Source organism: Lathyrus oleraceus, chromosome 3 (genome assembly GCF_024323335.1).
Source record: "Lathyrus oleraceus cultivar Zhongwan6 chromosome 3, CAAS_Psat_ZW6_1.0, whole genome shotgun sequence".
In the NCBI taxonomy this organism is placed as follows: Eukaryota; Viridiplantae; Streptophyta; class Magnoliopsida; order Fabales; family Fabaceae; genus Lathyrus; species Lathyrus oleraceus.
The window spans coordinates 27,329,774-27,347,267 of record NC_066581.1 but is presented as its reverse complement, the minus strand read 5'-3'; the positions used below and the strand labels follow the sequence as shown (position 1 = coordinate 27,347,267).

At 31.7% G+C, this 17,494-nt stretch overlaps 1 long non-coding RNA gene across 1 annotated transcript; it reads left to right on the top strand.

Moving 5' to 3' along the window:
* The first annotated feature begins 12,117 nt into the window (after positions 1-12,117).
* Positions 12,118-15,737, top strand: LOC127128884 (uncharacterized). Its single transcript, XR_007806071.1, has 7 exons — positions 12,118-12,281; positions 12,400-12,521; positions 14,251-14,515; positions 14,593-14,808; positions 14,880-15,158; positions 15,234-15,511; positions 15,602-15,737. It is a non-coding gene; the product is annotated as an uncharacterized LOC127128884 (long non-coding RNA).
* The last annotated feature ends 1,757 nt before the right edge of the window (positions 15,738-17,494 follow it).

The following is a 17,494-nucleotide window of genomic DNA, read 5'->3' as shown; positions in this document are numbered from 1 at the left end:
TAAATAGTGGATATCAATTTTAATTTTAATTTTTAATAATTAAGATTGTAAATATATTGATTCTTTATGAATATTTATATATATTTTTAATTATTAATCCTTCAATGTTTTTTAACTATTACATATTGTCATTTATAATAATCTCATTGATTATTGTACCGGAATAATTTGGCTTGGCATGAGAGAGGGTGGTTCTAAGGAAAGCAAGACAAGTAGCCTAGATGAGAGAGGGTGGTATAAGTAATACTCAACTCAATAGAAAGAGAAAGGTAGAATTGATTTTCAAACATTAGCATACAACCACAATCTAATATACAATAAAGGATTGTCAAGTCAATCTAAGAAGTTAGAATGAATACAAGTATTACAACTAGCTCCAAACCAATCACAAGTAAACTAAGTCCTTCTCAATAATAAATCCTCTTTGAAAAAGTGAAAATTTTTGTGTCATACGAATTTTTTTGTGAATTTACAGATTTTTATTGCTCTCGTAAGACAGGTACGGTAAATTTCAAATTTCCGTAAGCCATATATCGGAAATTTAAAAAAATTCCGATGAAGATATACCGGAAATCATACTTTTGTAAAATGGTTAAAAATTCCAAAAATTTAAATTTTCCGATACATCGGAAAATGCAAATAATGTAAAATTTTCGGTATGATCTCAGAATTATCAAAAACATGAATTTTCATTTTTTTAGTACAACGGCATGCATAAATGGTTCGACTAAAAAGTCATCACATATAATAGATACATATTTACCACAAAAGTTGTTCTACGTACAAGAATACAAAACTAGTTAGGATGACTTCGTAATTTCATCTTTCAAATGCCTAATTCGTCCTATTACCGGAAATTTCAAATATACTCAAAATTTCTGATATATCGGAATTTTGAAAATTTCCGAAAATTTTTGTTTGTTCCCGGATATTTTGAGAATTTCCAGTATTGTATACTGAAATTTTTGAAATTTCCAGTATTTTTACCAAATTTTCTCGGATTTCCGATATAAATCCGTGAATTTTGAAAAATGGAAAAGTTGCGTATTGAATATTTAAAATAACTATTGAAAATTTTGTTTTAGTATGTTTGAAAAAGTGAAAATTATGGAAGAAATATAAATTTTGAAGTGTAAATATTAGCTAGGGTATTTTAGAGATATTAAAAAATTGGGATTATTGGTTTTAATTGGGGGTGGTAGAAAGAAATCTCTCAACCAAGCCAACACATGAATCCATAAATACCTTAGTCTTAGAGTTGAGAGGATTCTCTAATTTTCTTTATAAAAAATCATATATAAAATTTCTCATTAAATACTCTAAATACCACAAACATCTCTACAAACACATGGTTATGTTTAAGTATTTTTTTTAACAGTACAATTATATTAAATGATCCTAGATATTAATTTGTATATATATTGTCATGTTAGTTTTTAATACATCTTCATTACTATATAAGTTTAGGTTATTCTTACATATTTTAATGCACATATATTTTATTTGATTTTTTATTATAAAAAGTGTATATTTGAAAAAGAATGGAAGATACTTAAAAATCACCGTATGCTAAACTTTTTTGAGGTGATTTTGATCACTCAATTTTGATTTTTTTTTATAATCATCATATTTAAAAAAAAATCAAAAGAATTATATTTTTAGAAAAAATACTAAAGTAACCATGTTTCAAACAAAAATATTTCGACCACGAGAGGAAGCGCCACAGGCAATGGCAGTAAAGCCTCTGATGAAGATCCGACTCTGAAACACGGAGACTTTCGAGCATCTTCAGTAGAGCTTGATCTGTTGGTTAGATGGAGATTTTGCAGATGGTGAAAATATCAGAAGAATTCAAACGCTTGTTATGGTGTACAACAACAATGGAGAAATTCGGTTTTGGGAGTCAATTAAAACTGACATTGATTGTCGTATTATGATGCATAGTTGTGAGGAAATTGTCCTGATGGTTGTAATTGCATATATATGTTGTTTAGTCATTGTATTTATTTGTCTTGTTGTTTAGTTGTTGTTTAAATTGTTGTTTAGTTGTTGAAACCGAATATTGTGATATTTATGAAATAAACGTTATTTTCAATCTAAAATAAAATGGTTACATAAAATGAATTACATATAAAAAGCAAGACTAAAAGTGGATTATTGAATTATGTTGTGGAGCTTGCTACAATATTGAGACAATTTGTACGATTATGTTCGGGTTGACGACATGAACTACGTAATCTCACCATTTTGTTCGTCGTATCCATTTTGGTTTGAATATGTGTGCTGTTAGGGTAACCCTTTTTCTTTCTTTGCATATTTTCATTGTGTCAGACTATCTCCCCTTTGATATGCAGGCCAATAATCCTCATTTGCTACCACCAGAAAGCTATTGTTGTAGATATTACATAATTTTATGACTTTATAAACGGCGGATAGTAAGTTGGAAGCGTCTTGTCGAGCCTTTGAACATGTCTCTGTGACATGTGACCATGGTATGCGGAAGGCTTGGAACTTTCACAATCGCACCAACCTCTATCTAGTTCAACTCGAAGTATCCCATTGCCTTCCCCTCTTTGTGGTCCATTGCCTCATCTACGTTGAACCAGCCTTTACAACGGTCAAACATTGTGACCTCTTGTGTGTTAGCTTTGAAAGTTTCCTCCTTAATGAATTTCATTGAAGTTTCACTAAACAACTCCTTTGATTGTAACATTAAATTTCATTTTAAATGTTTGATCTCAAACTGTAACCCTAACCTCACTACGCCAAAAATGACTTTTAACAGCGCATCTTAGACATCGCTTTTAAAAGAAAGCGCTGTCTAAGGTTAAAATTAAAATAAAACACGGAAAATGTTCCAAAAAAATAATGAAAGCGCTGTCTAAGGGGGGGTCTTAGACAGCGCTTTCTAAAAGCGCTGTCTAAGACCCCCCCTTAGACAGCGCTTTTAGAAAGCGCTTTTAAATATAGACCTTAGTCAGCGCTTTTGATAAAGCGCTGTCTAAAGTCTTTAAATTAAAAAAAAATTAAAACCAAAAGCGCTGTCTAAGGGGGGTTTAGAAAGCGCTTTTGGAAAGCGCTGTCTAAGGCATACCTTAGAAAGCGCTTTCCACAGAAGCGCTGTCTAAGGTCTAATTAAAATAAAATTTCAGACTCCATTTCAGTTTTCGTTCTCTGTTCTTTTGTTTTCCCTCCTGCGAACGTTGAAACCCTATCAGCGAAAACCATAACAGCGAACACGAATACACTTCCATTTTTCGGTTTCAATCATTGAACGTGTTTGAAGAATCGTACGTGTCTCGACATTTGGGTGTTGACTTCGTTTTTCGTTTCTACTGTTCTTCATTTCTTGCGGTATGTTCTTCAATATTTCTTCATTTCTTCGTTTCTACTGTATAATCTTGTTGAGAATGTTGAGAATGTTTATAATCTTGTTGAGAATGTTTATAATCTTGCGGTAGTTTGATTATATTTTAGTTAAAATTTATGTTTAGAGTTTGAAGACATTTACGAAAGGTATGAAGAACACTTGCGACATTATTTTTATCCAAATACCCACACCTTATTTTATGGATTAGGTAGCCATAAAGATTCCAGAGGGCAAATATGTTGATAATTTGGATATCTGAAAGAATTTTCTTCATGGAATGATTATGTTGAAGAAAAGAAAATCTTCGAAAAAGTTGATCTCTCTTTAGAATATTCAAGAAAATGGTCATTCACAGTTATTAGTAATGGTTTTTCAATTATTCATTCTCATCCATTGCACGATATTGGTGATAGGAGTATGGAGTCTTTTTGCTGATATACTTTGTTTATTTCTACCTAAGTTTGGCTAAAATTCCAAAATATAATGTTAGATTAGATTACATGGTCTTTTTCTTACATACTAAGGATTCCAAAGAATTTTTCAAACGCTTTCATTCATGTCCCTCTTGCCTTAGATGAAACAACTAAGAGTAATTTTTTTTAGATATTATACTAGAATTTCGATAGGTTTTAATTTATTAGACTTATTTCTCAATTTACTTCTTCTTGAAAGGGATGCTTATGCTTTTGATGTTGATGCACAGCATGGAAAATTTCCCTTCCCTATGTTCATTATTGGCCACTCACTAAAATATTGTTGTGTATAAAATATTTCTTAACTTTGGAAGGAAAAGATAACGTTGAAGACCTATATGGTCTAAGAAATCTATTAACTAGGAAAAAAAACAGTTACCATAACAAAAGTAGATGAATTACAAAGATGGATAAGTCTGGATTTTTGCAAGTTGATCTTACTAGGGTGGGGTACAAAGATGAACCTTTTATTCTAGCATCTCAAGCTAAACAAGTGTTCTATGTGAATGACCCGAAGAGTACAAAATGGTCTATAGTGCTTTTCTCTAACAAAGTGACTGATGATAGCGGTGTCGATCAATGTGATATTGATGTTGAGAATGAGTCATGCATTAGACGGAATGAGTTGAATAGAAATGATGAAGTTGAGGATCTTATACCGGATGAGTCATATATAAGAAACGATCATAATGAGGGAATTTGGATCAATTCATCCGTACGCATTGCTAAGAAACAAGTGATTAATATTCCAACAAAGAAAAGAAAGAGATGTTAGTGACTTAGGTAAATTATCCATGGTTTCTTTATTTATTTTTTTCAATTGTTTTGATTATAAGTTATATGTGATAATGCATGATTTCATTATATTTTTGTTTTCAATTGCTTTGATTATAAGTTATATCTGATAATGCATGATTTCTTTATTTTTTTGTTTTCAATTGCTTTGATTATAAGTTATATCTAATAATGCATGATTTCGTTATATTTTTGTTTTCAATTGCTTTGATTATAAGTTATATCTGATAATGCATGATTTCTTTATTTTTTGTTTTCAATTGCTTTGATTATAAGTTATATTTGATATTTGATGGTTTCCTTGGTTTATTACAGGTTAGACATGGCTGATGACCAACATGAGGAAGTTAGTAAAAAAGTATCCGCGGAAGAAGAAATTCGAAGAGGCATCACAGTAATGAGAAGGGTGATCCAAGGAAGATCTCGAGGCATCATACTAGATGTCTATTGGAACAACCAGGGACAGCTTATAGAACCTAATGGGCATACCTTAACTAGTTTTATCGGTGCACTAGTAAGGAATGAAATTCCCATTACATGTGATGATTGGAGAAACAAAGAGCTGAATGAGTCCAAAGAAAAAATTTGGAGTGAGATAAAGGTACAATCATTTGGCCCTTAATTATACGGTATCAATTATGTTTTTTCAATTACCGATACTAACTATCAATCTGTATGTTTTTCTTAGCGATGTTTTAACATCGAAGAAGAAAGAAGAGGTTTTTGTATGAAATTGGCCGGAAAGCTTCTAAGAGGGTTTCGGACATTTTTATCATCCAAGTTCCTTAAGGATGCGGATGATAATTTTATGGATGCGGAGCTTCCTAAAAAATATGAAAGTTTGATATCGGCTGAAGAATGGGAAGCTTTCAAATCCAAAAGACAAGACCCGGTTTTTCAAAGAATAAGTGCTACAAATCGGGAAAGAGCATCAAGTCCCGCATATCCGTACCGAAAAGGACGTGTCGGATATGGACGCTTAGAACAATCCATGGTAAGTATTTATAAATTGCGATAACAAATTTCTTCATCATATATTAGTTTTATCTGATCAAATTGTATGACTTAATGTGTAGCTGCAGAAGGAGGAAAGTTCAGAAACATCTCTTCCTGCACATGTTTTGTGGAAGGAAGCCCGTGTGGGCAAATCTGGAGTTCCTCAAGAAGAAGTTTTACACGTATACCAGAAATGTGTAAGTATAACATTTTTTCATTAATTGAATAACATTTTTATACACAAATATTTGACAAGTATACGGTATTCATCTGATTTTTCAGGAGGAGCTATCTCAGTCTTTATCTCCCGATGATACTAAGGGCATACTTAGTCGGGCATTAGATGTCCCTGAGTATTCTGGTCGGGTGAGGGGTAAGGGATTTGGAGTCACTCCGACCTCCCTGAGTATTAAAAAAGGAAAGGCTCCTAGTAATCGGGAGCTTCATGCAAGATTGGAAGCCATGCAAGCTGAGCTTGATGCATTGAGGAGAGAAAGAGAGGCTAGCGCCTCAACAGTATACAGAGATGCTTCGGACAAAAACAGTATCAACTGTACCTTTCAGCCGAACATTCCAGAGGTAATTACATATAATTGTCTTAAATTGAACTATTTGCTTAAATTATGTATTTGACATATATACACATTAATGATTTCTTGTTATTATTGGTTTTAGGGCATTTTCCATTGTCAGCTGTATTTGTCGTCACCATACTATCGGATGGTTGGCAAGGGAAAAGTGCATAACGTTAGCGGAGTATTACTCCACACTAGAGAGCTCCCTGCTGGATGTTTGAAGGTATCAGTTGATATTGCAGTTGAGCCGAATGCAGCATTACCATATCCTAGCGATGATTCGGATGCAACAACGGTGCACGAAGCAGTAGGTTCGTTTGTTGCATGGCCGACAAACCTCATATGCGTAGGATATGAGGTATGCTTAAAACTTATGTTAACTTTAATGTGTATATTCAAAGTTTAAAATTTATGCTTAAAATTTTACTTACATATTTTCCTTGGTTATGTTAAATAGACTCCCACAAAATCCAAATCAAAAGATAATGCGATTCCACGGCATACCGAGTCCACGGTTTCAAGAAAAGAGGTAATATACAATTATATGACATATATTCATGGAAGTTGTTACATTCTTAATTTGATCTAACTATTTATATGACATGTAGCTTCAAGAAAATGAGGTTAGCAATGCCTCCGCACAACAAAAAAAGGAGGTTAGCAACGCCTCCGCACGGGTAAAAAGTTCTGGTGCTAAGAAGACCGTAGCTAGGAAAAAACCTACCACCAAGTATAGGTCGTGCCTCAGGACATTTCTAGAGATGACCGATATACCGACCGGAGGTGTTCGGACTGTACATATGGAGGTAGGGATTTTCGGCTTTGATTACGACCAAATGATTGGTAATGAAGACTTCATGCAAGTTTTTAGTCATGAAGAAATCGGCGTCACCGTTGTCAATACATATATTAGGTAAATCCGGTCTACTTTGTTTTATTAATTAAACAACTTATGTTAATGATGTTTACTTTATGTTAATCCGGTTTACTTTATGTTTCAAAAGAGGTGTTAATGATGTTTTTATATTAGGTTTTTGTATGACAAATTGATGCGCCCCAATGGTTTGGACGTGTCATTCGGATTCTTAGCACCCGCGACCGTCAACTTAGGTTTAATCTTAAGTAGACCGGATACCGTGACGGAGTACGTTCTTCGGATCCTCATGGACAATAAAGATGCGGAGAAGTTGTTTTTTATACCGTTTAATACCGGGTTAGCATTTCATTCTAAATTCATCTATTATAATTATTTTCCAAGTTACCATCTAACATTTGCCTAATCATTACAGTGGACATTGGTTGTTGCTCGCAATCAATCCTATCCGAGAAATTGTGTATTATCTTGACTCGTTAGGAAATGATTGGACAACATACCCGGATATGAAGGTCCTAATTGACACGTAAGTGAGAATGTTCAAAATTTTTCTTAGTTTATGTGAATTGTTCTAATTGGTTCATTTTTATTTTATTAGCGTCCTACAAGCTTTTCGGGCCCAACGAGATATCCAAACCTCAAGGAGGGGCGCCAACTCCATTACATGGATTAAAGTGGCGGTATATTTTTAATTACCACATTTTTTATTATATTAGTGATGACACTTGATAAAACTTAGGATTTATAATCCATATTTTTTTTTTCATATGTAGTGTCCTCAACAACGTAATCAAATAGATTGCGGGTATTTCATGTTGAGGTTTATGCGAGATACTCTTGCTTTGGGCCGATTAATGATTCCCACCGATGTATGTATTTCTAACTTATGAGTTATTTTTATATTTACACATATCTCATATAATTAAATAGTTGGAATTAATTCAAAATATGTTATATTATTATGTAGTACTTTGAGGAATTCAAGTGTGCATTTTATACAAAGGATCAAGTGGACGAAATCAAAGAGGAGTGGTGTCAATTCATGATAGAGCTCAATGTTTTGTTCATAAATTTGTGTAATTAATGTGTACATTTGTAGTATATGTAATGACTTGTAAATGTGTACATAAATTTGTATATATTTTGATACATTTAAGGCAAAATTGGTTTGAATTGGTATATATATATATTTGTTAGCCAAAAATTGGTAGAAAAAAGGCCAAAATGGCATATATAAAATGTGATAATTGTCTGTCAAAATCTGGTTGAAAACAGGTAGAAATTCTGGTTTATAAACCTGGAAAAAATGTGGTTTAAAACAAAAGCTTCAAAAATTTTCATATACCTTAGACAGCGCTTTTGTAAAAAGCGCTGTCTAAGGGGGGGGATTAGAAAGCGCTTTAGGCAAAAGCGCTGTCTAAGGGGGGGGGGGGGGGGGCTTAGACAGCGCTTTTTGAAAAGCGCTGTCTAAGGTATACCTAAAAAAATTAAAATAGGAGGGTCTTAGAAAGCGCTTTTGGCCAAAGCGCTGTCTAAGGGGGTGGGGCTTAGACAGCGCTTTTCAAAAGCGCTGTCTAAGGTATACCTAAAAAATTTAAAATAAGAGGGTCTTATAAAGCGCTTTTGGCCAAAGCGCTGTCTAAGGGGGGGGGGGGGGCTTAGACAGCGCTTTTAAGATTTAAAAAAGCGCTGTCTAAACCTTTAGCAGCGGAGGTTTAGACAGCGCTTTAAAGCGCTGTCTAAGGCTAAAAAAAGCGCTGTCTAAGGTCTTGTTTGTTGTAGTGCCTAAAATAGGTTGTTTTCACTAAAGAGGATATCGGTAGGTTTCAGAGATATTTTAGAGAAAAAATCCATCCACCAGTAGTCTCCCCTTCAACTAGAGCGATGGCGATTGTAAAAATGTTCATGTTGTCATCTTGTGTCACTGCCATGAGTAGTGTTCCTTTGTATTTCCTATACAATCATGTTCCATCAATTTGTACAATAGGTTTACATAACGCAAAACCTTTGATGTAGGGTTTATACGCCCATAAGAGTCGGTGGAATATTCCATTTCCACTAACACGAGTCATGTCTGGGGTATATGTCGACAGGGTCTCAAATGCACAATAGCCCCCATAGCAAAATTCTTAAGTGCCATCAGGTATTGTAGAAGTTTTTTGTACGAATCCTCCCAATTTCTGAATATTCGTTCAACCGCCTTAGTTCTAGTTATCCATGCATTCCTGTACGAGAGAGTATAATTGTATTGTGTAACGATATGTGAGATTATTGTACTTGAGGTTCAATGACGGATCCTTGCTAATGACAGACAAAATTTCATCGCGTATTAACTATGGTTCAACTGTTATGTCACGTCTATGTAGTTCTTTGTATAAAAATGCACAAAAGGGTACTTGTTCATTTTATTCTTGCGTTTTTTTGCTCCAAGCATGGGGTTGGTTGAGAATGTTGTCACTTACCCCCGTCAATGGGAATAGCTTCACATTCCCTTACGCAAAAAAGTAAGTTTTTCAATTTAATGCAATCTTAATTAAATTCTAAATAAAATTTTATCCTGATTCAATCCTAAGAGAGTAAAGATTATATTTAAAATTAAAATTGGATAACGATTACTTTCCTAATTTTTTGGCAGATAGTTTCCTAAAATATGATATTTTTAGTTATAATCATCTAGCAATTATATCCTATAAATGAACACAACCTAATCCATCGATCAAAACATTCAAGCTTGAATCTTTTCTCCACAAAACTCTCCCTTTCTCCAAGTTTGCAAACATCTATTTTTCTTAAGTGAAACATGGTTCCATTGCTTTGTATCAATTTTAGTTTTTGTTTTTAATAATTAAAATTGTAAATATATTTATTCATTCTGAATATATAGTTTTTTTATTATTAATCCTTCAATGTTTTTTAACTATTATTATTCATTATTGTATGGACTTGGACCATCGCTGTGGCAATCCACTTAATAAAATGTGGGTAGTTTTTTTTTCTTTATAAACAAAGAATATATCGATGAGAATATAAAAAAGTAAGAATTAATAAGCAAAAAAGGATTGTCAAGTCAATCTAAGAAGCTAAGAGTGAAGTTTAACTAAAAACACTAAGGGCCTGTTTGATATGGTTTTGGAAAACTGTTTTTTAGTTTTTAAAAATTAAAAATTATAAAATTTGTTTGGTAGTCTAATTTTATAAAACTATTTTTCAAAACTATTTTCTATTTGTGAGTTTTTAAAACTAAAAATCTAAAATAGGTTTTAGAGGTTTTGATTTTTTGGTTTTTAGTTTTGGAAATTAGAAAGAGGACAAAACAAGGAAAACTGGTACTATATTCATCAATGACAAATTTGTAATATTGTTCAACTTTAAAACAATTTTTAAAAATTAGATCACCAAACATGTTTTTTCTTTAAAACTGGTTTTTTAAAATTAATTTCTAAAATAGTTTTTAAAAATTAAAAACTAAAACTCATTCAAACGGGCCCTAAGTCTTTCTCGATAAACAAATCCTTTTTGAAAAAGATAGCATTTCTTGTTACTCAAAGAGTCAACCGAAACCAAAAAAACAAACTCCTTCCTGTGAATAAAATATCAAAGTTATGGAAGTGGTCCAAAATAAAAGAAGAAACGGCTCTCCAAAAATTTCGAATAAGATATATCGAAAATCATGACTTTTGCGTAAAATGGTTAAAAATTCCGGTCCACCAAAAATTGAAAATAATGCCAAATTTCTGGTATGATCCCAGAATTAAACATGACACCTTACGTTTTAAGTAAATTTATCTTGATACTTGTAAAAATTCTGAAAATCTTACCATTTCCAGCTTCATATTGAAAGTTTTGTGTGGATACCAAAATTTTTGTGAATTTACATATTTTTACCGCTCTCGTAAGATAGGTACCATAAATTTTATATTTTCGGAAGCTATATATTGAAAATTTCAAAATTTTCGATGAAGATATACCGGAAATCATGACTTTCGCGTGAAATGATTAAAAAATTCCGGAAATTTAAATTTTTTAATACACCGAAAATTTAAAATTTTTGGTACATTGAAAATTGAAAATAATGTCAAATTTTTCGATATGATCCCAGAATTATCAAAAACATGAATTTTCAATTTTTTTTGACACAACACTCTGCATAAATGGTTCGATTAAAAAGTCATCACATATAATAGATACATATTTACCACAAAAATTATTTTGTATACAAGATTTAAAACTTCCTAACTTCATCTTCTCAGTACCTGCACTAGTACAAAAAGAATAATATAATTTGTAAATTTACACCCGTTTTACAAAAAACGGGTGTAAAAAGCAAATGCGGTGGCAGTTTTGTAAATAAAGTCTTATTTTGAATTTTAGTACGTAACAATAGACACCCTATTTTTAAATAACGGGTGTAAATTCAAATATTATTTATTATCAACTCTATATTACACCTGATATTCAAAAAAAGGGTGTAAATTTAAAAATAAAAATAAAATATTCATGCCTTAAACAATAACTTTTATTATTCTTATTTGTTTATTTCTCTGCACTCACTACAACATTTTAATTCTACGACAACGCCTAAGTTTTGGGATGTAAAATAATTGTTCTCATAGAGTTTAATAGAGAACACATTTTATATCCTGTTGCGGTAGTGTATATATTTTTTGAAAATATTTTACAACGGTTCGAAACAGTTCTTATAGATGATAAAGAGAACAATTTTCATTAACAATTGATTAAAACCGTTCTCATATATTTTTTTTTACCAATTTTAATAAAATATTAATTATAGGAGACCGCTCTACTATGTTTTGATAAAAATAAATTATTTGTAAAAATGTCTTCTGGTTGGAATCGAACGGTGTTCCTTGTACTAACAAATTCTAATCGCTTCTAAAAAATTATATTCCGTTTCTGAAATTCAGAGCGGTAAAACCCAATTCTGAGCGCTAAAACCAATTTTTTCGTTCCCTTTCTGAAATTCATAGCGCAAAGTGAAAGTGAATTTCATCTCCCAAACCCTAACCATTTCTCCCTTCTCTTTCTTCTCTCAAACCCTAATCCTTTTTTCCTTTCTCCTTCTTCTCAAACCCTTCAACTTGCGTACATAGAGTTAAGCTTTTAGGGTTTATCAAGAGTTTCACGAAATTCACCTCAATCAAAGGGTTTCAAGGATTCATCGTAATCAAAGGTTTGAAGTAAGTTTCTATGCTTTTTTTGATCTGTTTTGAAGATTCAGTTTGTATGGTTGCTCAAAAAAAGGTTCCAGTGAGTAGAAGATGTTGGTTATTAAGTTTTTTGATTTTGCTGCTACAGGTATTTGTTATGCATGCTTAGTTCAGAATGTTGATTACAGGACAAACTCTTGGACCTGACAAGTGTAACACGTCTCTTTCCCATCACTAAGTACCTTGGTTTTCTTGCCACTAGTATCACATGTATGTTCTTCATTGAATCTATTTATCAATACTTTGTTTTAGATTTGTGTAATTTATTGAACATATTTTCTGTGTAGACTTGAATGCTATTGTCATTGTTGTACAATGCCTATGGGCAACTTGATCATATTCACAATATAGATAATAGACAATGATAATATGGTTTTGGCTTGAATATATCTTTGGCCCCTGCAAATTTAGTGTTATTTAATTTCAAGTTTTGAGAGGATTTGATCAAAGATTTACTTGTCAATTCCGGAGTGCCAAAATCCAGCCATATCGCCCGCTTTGCTGGGCCATTATAGGTGGTGAAATTAATCAAGCTATTAAAATAAATTTCAAAATAGTTGAACATTTTTGTTCTCTTTTTTTATGCATGTTGCATTAGTGCTTCATAAGAATTGGTTATTTTATTGTCTTTATCTTCGTTGGTGTTTTGTAGTGGAAGATTTCTCGCTTCCAATTTGTTGTCATGGGTCTAGTTAGCAAAATTTTGTTTTTTAGGGTTGCTAGATCTATGCTTCCTATGGAAGTTTTAAGCAGTGAATTGAATTTTCGTGTATTTATACTTTACTCTGTTCCGCAATTTCGATATCTAGATGTTCTTTATGGATTGAGATATTATCTGTTTCATGATTTGTTTTGGCATCTTTATGTTGGTGAGATTTTGGGTGATAGGTGATGATTGATGATAGTGTGTGTTGCCAATTGTTAATAACTCAATTTTACAACTACATTGAACATTGATGCTTGGGTGGTTTGAAATTTGAACCACTAAGTTCACTTCAGGAGCAAATGAGTTTTAGGTTCTAGTGATCATGAAACAACACAGGATTGTGTGTACTAAGCTTAAGTTCATTAGTTAGATGCACCATCATCATTATTACTTTAATTTTGTAATTGGAAAGCAGTATATGTAGATTAAAAACTTGTGGTAAGAAAAATGTATACTATAGAAATTGGTTAATATTTCTTCACATTTTTCTTACGTTTCTACTTTAAAAAGAAAGTATCTCACTCTAACTCCAATTGTACTGCATGATAGTAGTTTTCCAATGCTTAAATGCAGATGGTTTATATTGGTATTTGAGTATTCACATTTTATGTGTCACACAATTTTGGTTAAGATAAATTAAGTATGGGTTTAATATATATAAAATTTGATTGCAGTATGCATTTTGAAAAAATAGCTTCTATGCATTAAAGCTGTTGCAGATTTGCACATTTTGGTCTTGTCTTTTATACTTGTTTAACAAAGTTTAAATATGTGATACCATTAGGGTCTAGCGTAGGAAACTTGCATATGGATTTTGTATATCAATGTTCTCATAGTACCTGTGCAGTCAAAGAGAATTTCATTTTGGTAGTTACTCATTCTCTTTTCTCATGATTTTAGGCTTACAAAAATCTTGATGGATATTATTGTTCTGTTGTTATTCTACTGTTTAAATAGACTTTTTAGTTCATTTTTCTTCTGTTCATATTAAAGTGGTATTAAAGTAGAAACTGAGCATGTATTAATTCTATGTGCAGTAGTTATTGTGACTTATGAGTTATTATGACATATAGAAATTGAACGTGTATAGGTAGAAGTGAACCATGCAATTGTAAGTTATTGTTATTAAGTGTTTTTTATTATATTAATGGTGAGATGGAATGTTAGGTAGAAGTGAACGGCCTTTCTTAGATGGAATTTAATGGAATTTAATATTGTTTTCTCTCTAAACAGGAATTATGGATAAACCATCTAGCTCTTCACCAAAAAAAAGAAGACTAGAGGTGTCACAGCATTGCTACGTTTCATTGCCAAACTTCCTGATGGTGAAAAATACCAAATTGATTTTGATCCTGATACCTTCCAACCCATTGGTCAGTATGCTGCAAAGTTTAAAAGTTATTTGTCATTCATTGCACGTAGCAAGGTTAGTATAAATGAAAAGCAATGGAAAAAGATAAGCGATAAGTTGAAGGACGTGATATGGGACGATATCACGGTATGCATTTTTAATTAATTATTTTAAAGTTATTATCTATAATTGCTTCAATTACTAACACTCCTTATGTTTTGAAGTGTAAGTTCACTTGCCCCACTGATAAAGAATTTAGGAAGCATTGGTTTGTTTATATGGGGGAACGATTGAAGCAATTTAAGACATTGCTCTCAAATGTCTATATATTTGGGAAAGGAGATAAGCATGGAAATACAACTCCATTTGAAAAGTATAAATTTATCAAAGAAGAAGATTGGGATTTGTTTGTCCAGACTCGACAAAAAGAAGATTTTCAAGTTAGTTAAATTTGTAGATCTAAATTGATTTGGTTTTTGACGTTTAGTTTAATGTGATTTATTTGTAATAGGAGAAAAGGCTAAAAGGAAAGACACATGCATCAAAGAATATCCACCCTCATATTTTGTCTCGTGGTGGTTATGAAAAACTTAGGGCCACCGTAATGGAAGAGAGGAGGAAAAAAGTGATTGAAGAGGCCAAAGGTGATGAAAGTTTGAAAGGTGATGAAAGTGATTGAAAGGTGATGAAAGTGATTGAAGAGGCTCAAATCCAACAAGGAATGAAACTCCTACAACAGATGCAATTGGAGCTCCGCTCCGAGAGGCCTAAAGAGATGTTTATAAAAGAGGTATGCGTAACTGGATACAATTAATCTACTAAAAATTAGAAAAAAATTAATTTAATTAATGTTCACTTGATACAGCATGTAGAATCTGTGGGTACGAGCACTAACGGAAGTTGCTCAAAGGTTATGACTACTGAAGATTTAACTAAAAAAATGGATGCTTCTGAAGATTACCTCAAAAAGATTAACAATCTCAAGGAAAAAAGTTTGTGATGTTGTTGTTTTTGGTGGCTTTAATGTAACTAGGAGTTTATATGCAGGGGCATCAACAAGATAACGGATGGGCATGTGGATATTATGTCATGAAAAATATGTTTGACATTATTGATGCTTGTATTGTTGAAAGATTCAATGAGGTATTTTATATTACATATATTTAATGAAAAACATGTAAATTATTGTTTTAACATGTAGTTGTTTAATTTATTATATGTTTGAACTTGCAGATATTCACAGACACCTCATCATATGAAAAAGAGTCAATTGATCACATCCGACAACTTTGGGCTCAATTCTTTTTGCAAAAGGTTGAAGAGCAAGAGAACCAGGAAAAGAAAGATTTAATGACAAAACAGAAGCGATTAAAAAAAACTTATATATAGATATATTTTTGTTCCATGAATGATTTATTGGTACAAGTTACATGAACAAAGTGGTTGAATTTTTTTCTTACATGAATACAATTTTTGTTGATGTATGACTTGGTGCAAGATTCTAAAGATTAGAGAAATGTTTGTTTTGGTTATTTTTGTTTTTTATTGAATATCCAGGAATATATAAAAATATTTGGTTTAATGAAATTTCAAATAAAATATTTTTAAAAAATTGAGATATTTTACACCCTTCATACACAAAATAGGGTGTAAATGTGTTAAAATTAAATGTAATTATAAGATATTTTACATTTGATATATCAAAAATAGGGTGTAAATATTTGTCATTTTACACCCGTTTGAATTATAATAGGGTGTAAATTCGTTTAACTTCAATGTATGTAGGTGACAATTTACACCCGTTTTATATTAAATAGGGTGTAAATGTCCTAAAATTCAATGTATATATCTACCAATTACACCTTTTTTTATCTAAAACAGGGTGTAATAGGTGACAATTTACACCCGTTTTATATTAAATAGGGTGTAAATGTCTTAAAATTTAATGTATATATCTACCAATTACACCCTTTTTTTAAATCTAAAATAGGGTGTAATATATTCTCTTTTTACACCCGTTTTAAAACGGGTGTAAATTCTTCATACATATCTCACCCTTTGAATTTACACCCTATCATAACGGGTGTAATATGTATAAAAAACGGGTGTAAAATCTTCTTTCTGCACTAGTGCTGATCCGAACCGGAAGCTTAGTCAGAAAAAGTCTCCACAGTAAAATCTGGACAATACTAAAAATATTTTCTTTTGAATTAATCTCCGGCGCATGAGCAAGGGAGAATGAGTTGCTTACTCTTCACATCTATATCAAAAATTTTATGAATTTACAAAAAATTTCCCGCTCTCGTAAGATATGTACCATAAATTTTAAACTTTTGGAAGCTATATACCATAAATTTCAAAATTTTCGAATAAGATATATCGAAAATCATGACTTTTGCATAAAATGGTTAAAAATTCCGGTCCACCAAAAATTGAAAATAATGCCAAATTTCTGGTATGATCCCAGAATTATAAAAAACATGAATTTTCAATTTTATTTGACACAACGGTCTGCATAACTGATTCGATTAAAAAGTCATCACATATAATAGATACATATTTACCATAAAAGTTGTTTTGTGTTCAAGATTACAAACTTCCTAACTTCATCTTTCCAATAGTGTTTGATCCGTCCTGCATATGTTGATTCTCATGTTTTTGCATCTGTTATCGGAAATTTCAAATATAATCAAAATTTCTTATCTATCGGAAATTTGAAAATTTCCTTGTATACTAGAAATTTCAAAAGTTATGGTATTTTTTGTTTATCCTAGGATATTTTTTGAATTTTTGGTATTGTATTTCGGGATTTTTGAAATTTGTGATCTTTTTATTGGATTTTCTCAAATTTCCAATATAAATACGTGAACTTTGAAAAATATGAAAAATTGTGTCTCAGAAATTTTAAAATAACTACCGAAAGCTTCATTTTAGTATGTTTGAAAATGTGAAAATTATGAAAGAAAAGTAAAATTTGAAGTGAAAATATTAGCAAGAATATTTTGAAAATATGGAAATTTTGGAGGATGTCAGGTTTATTGGAAAGTGGCAAGAAGAAATATCCCAATCAAACCAACACCAGAATCTATAAACGTGAAGCAACCGGAGAGAATAAAACATATGAAA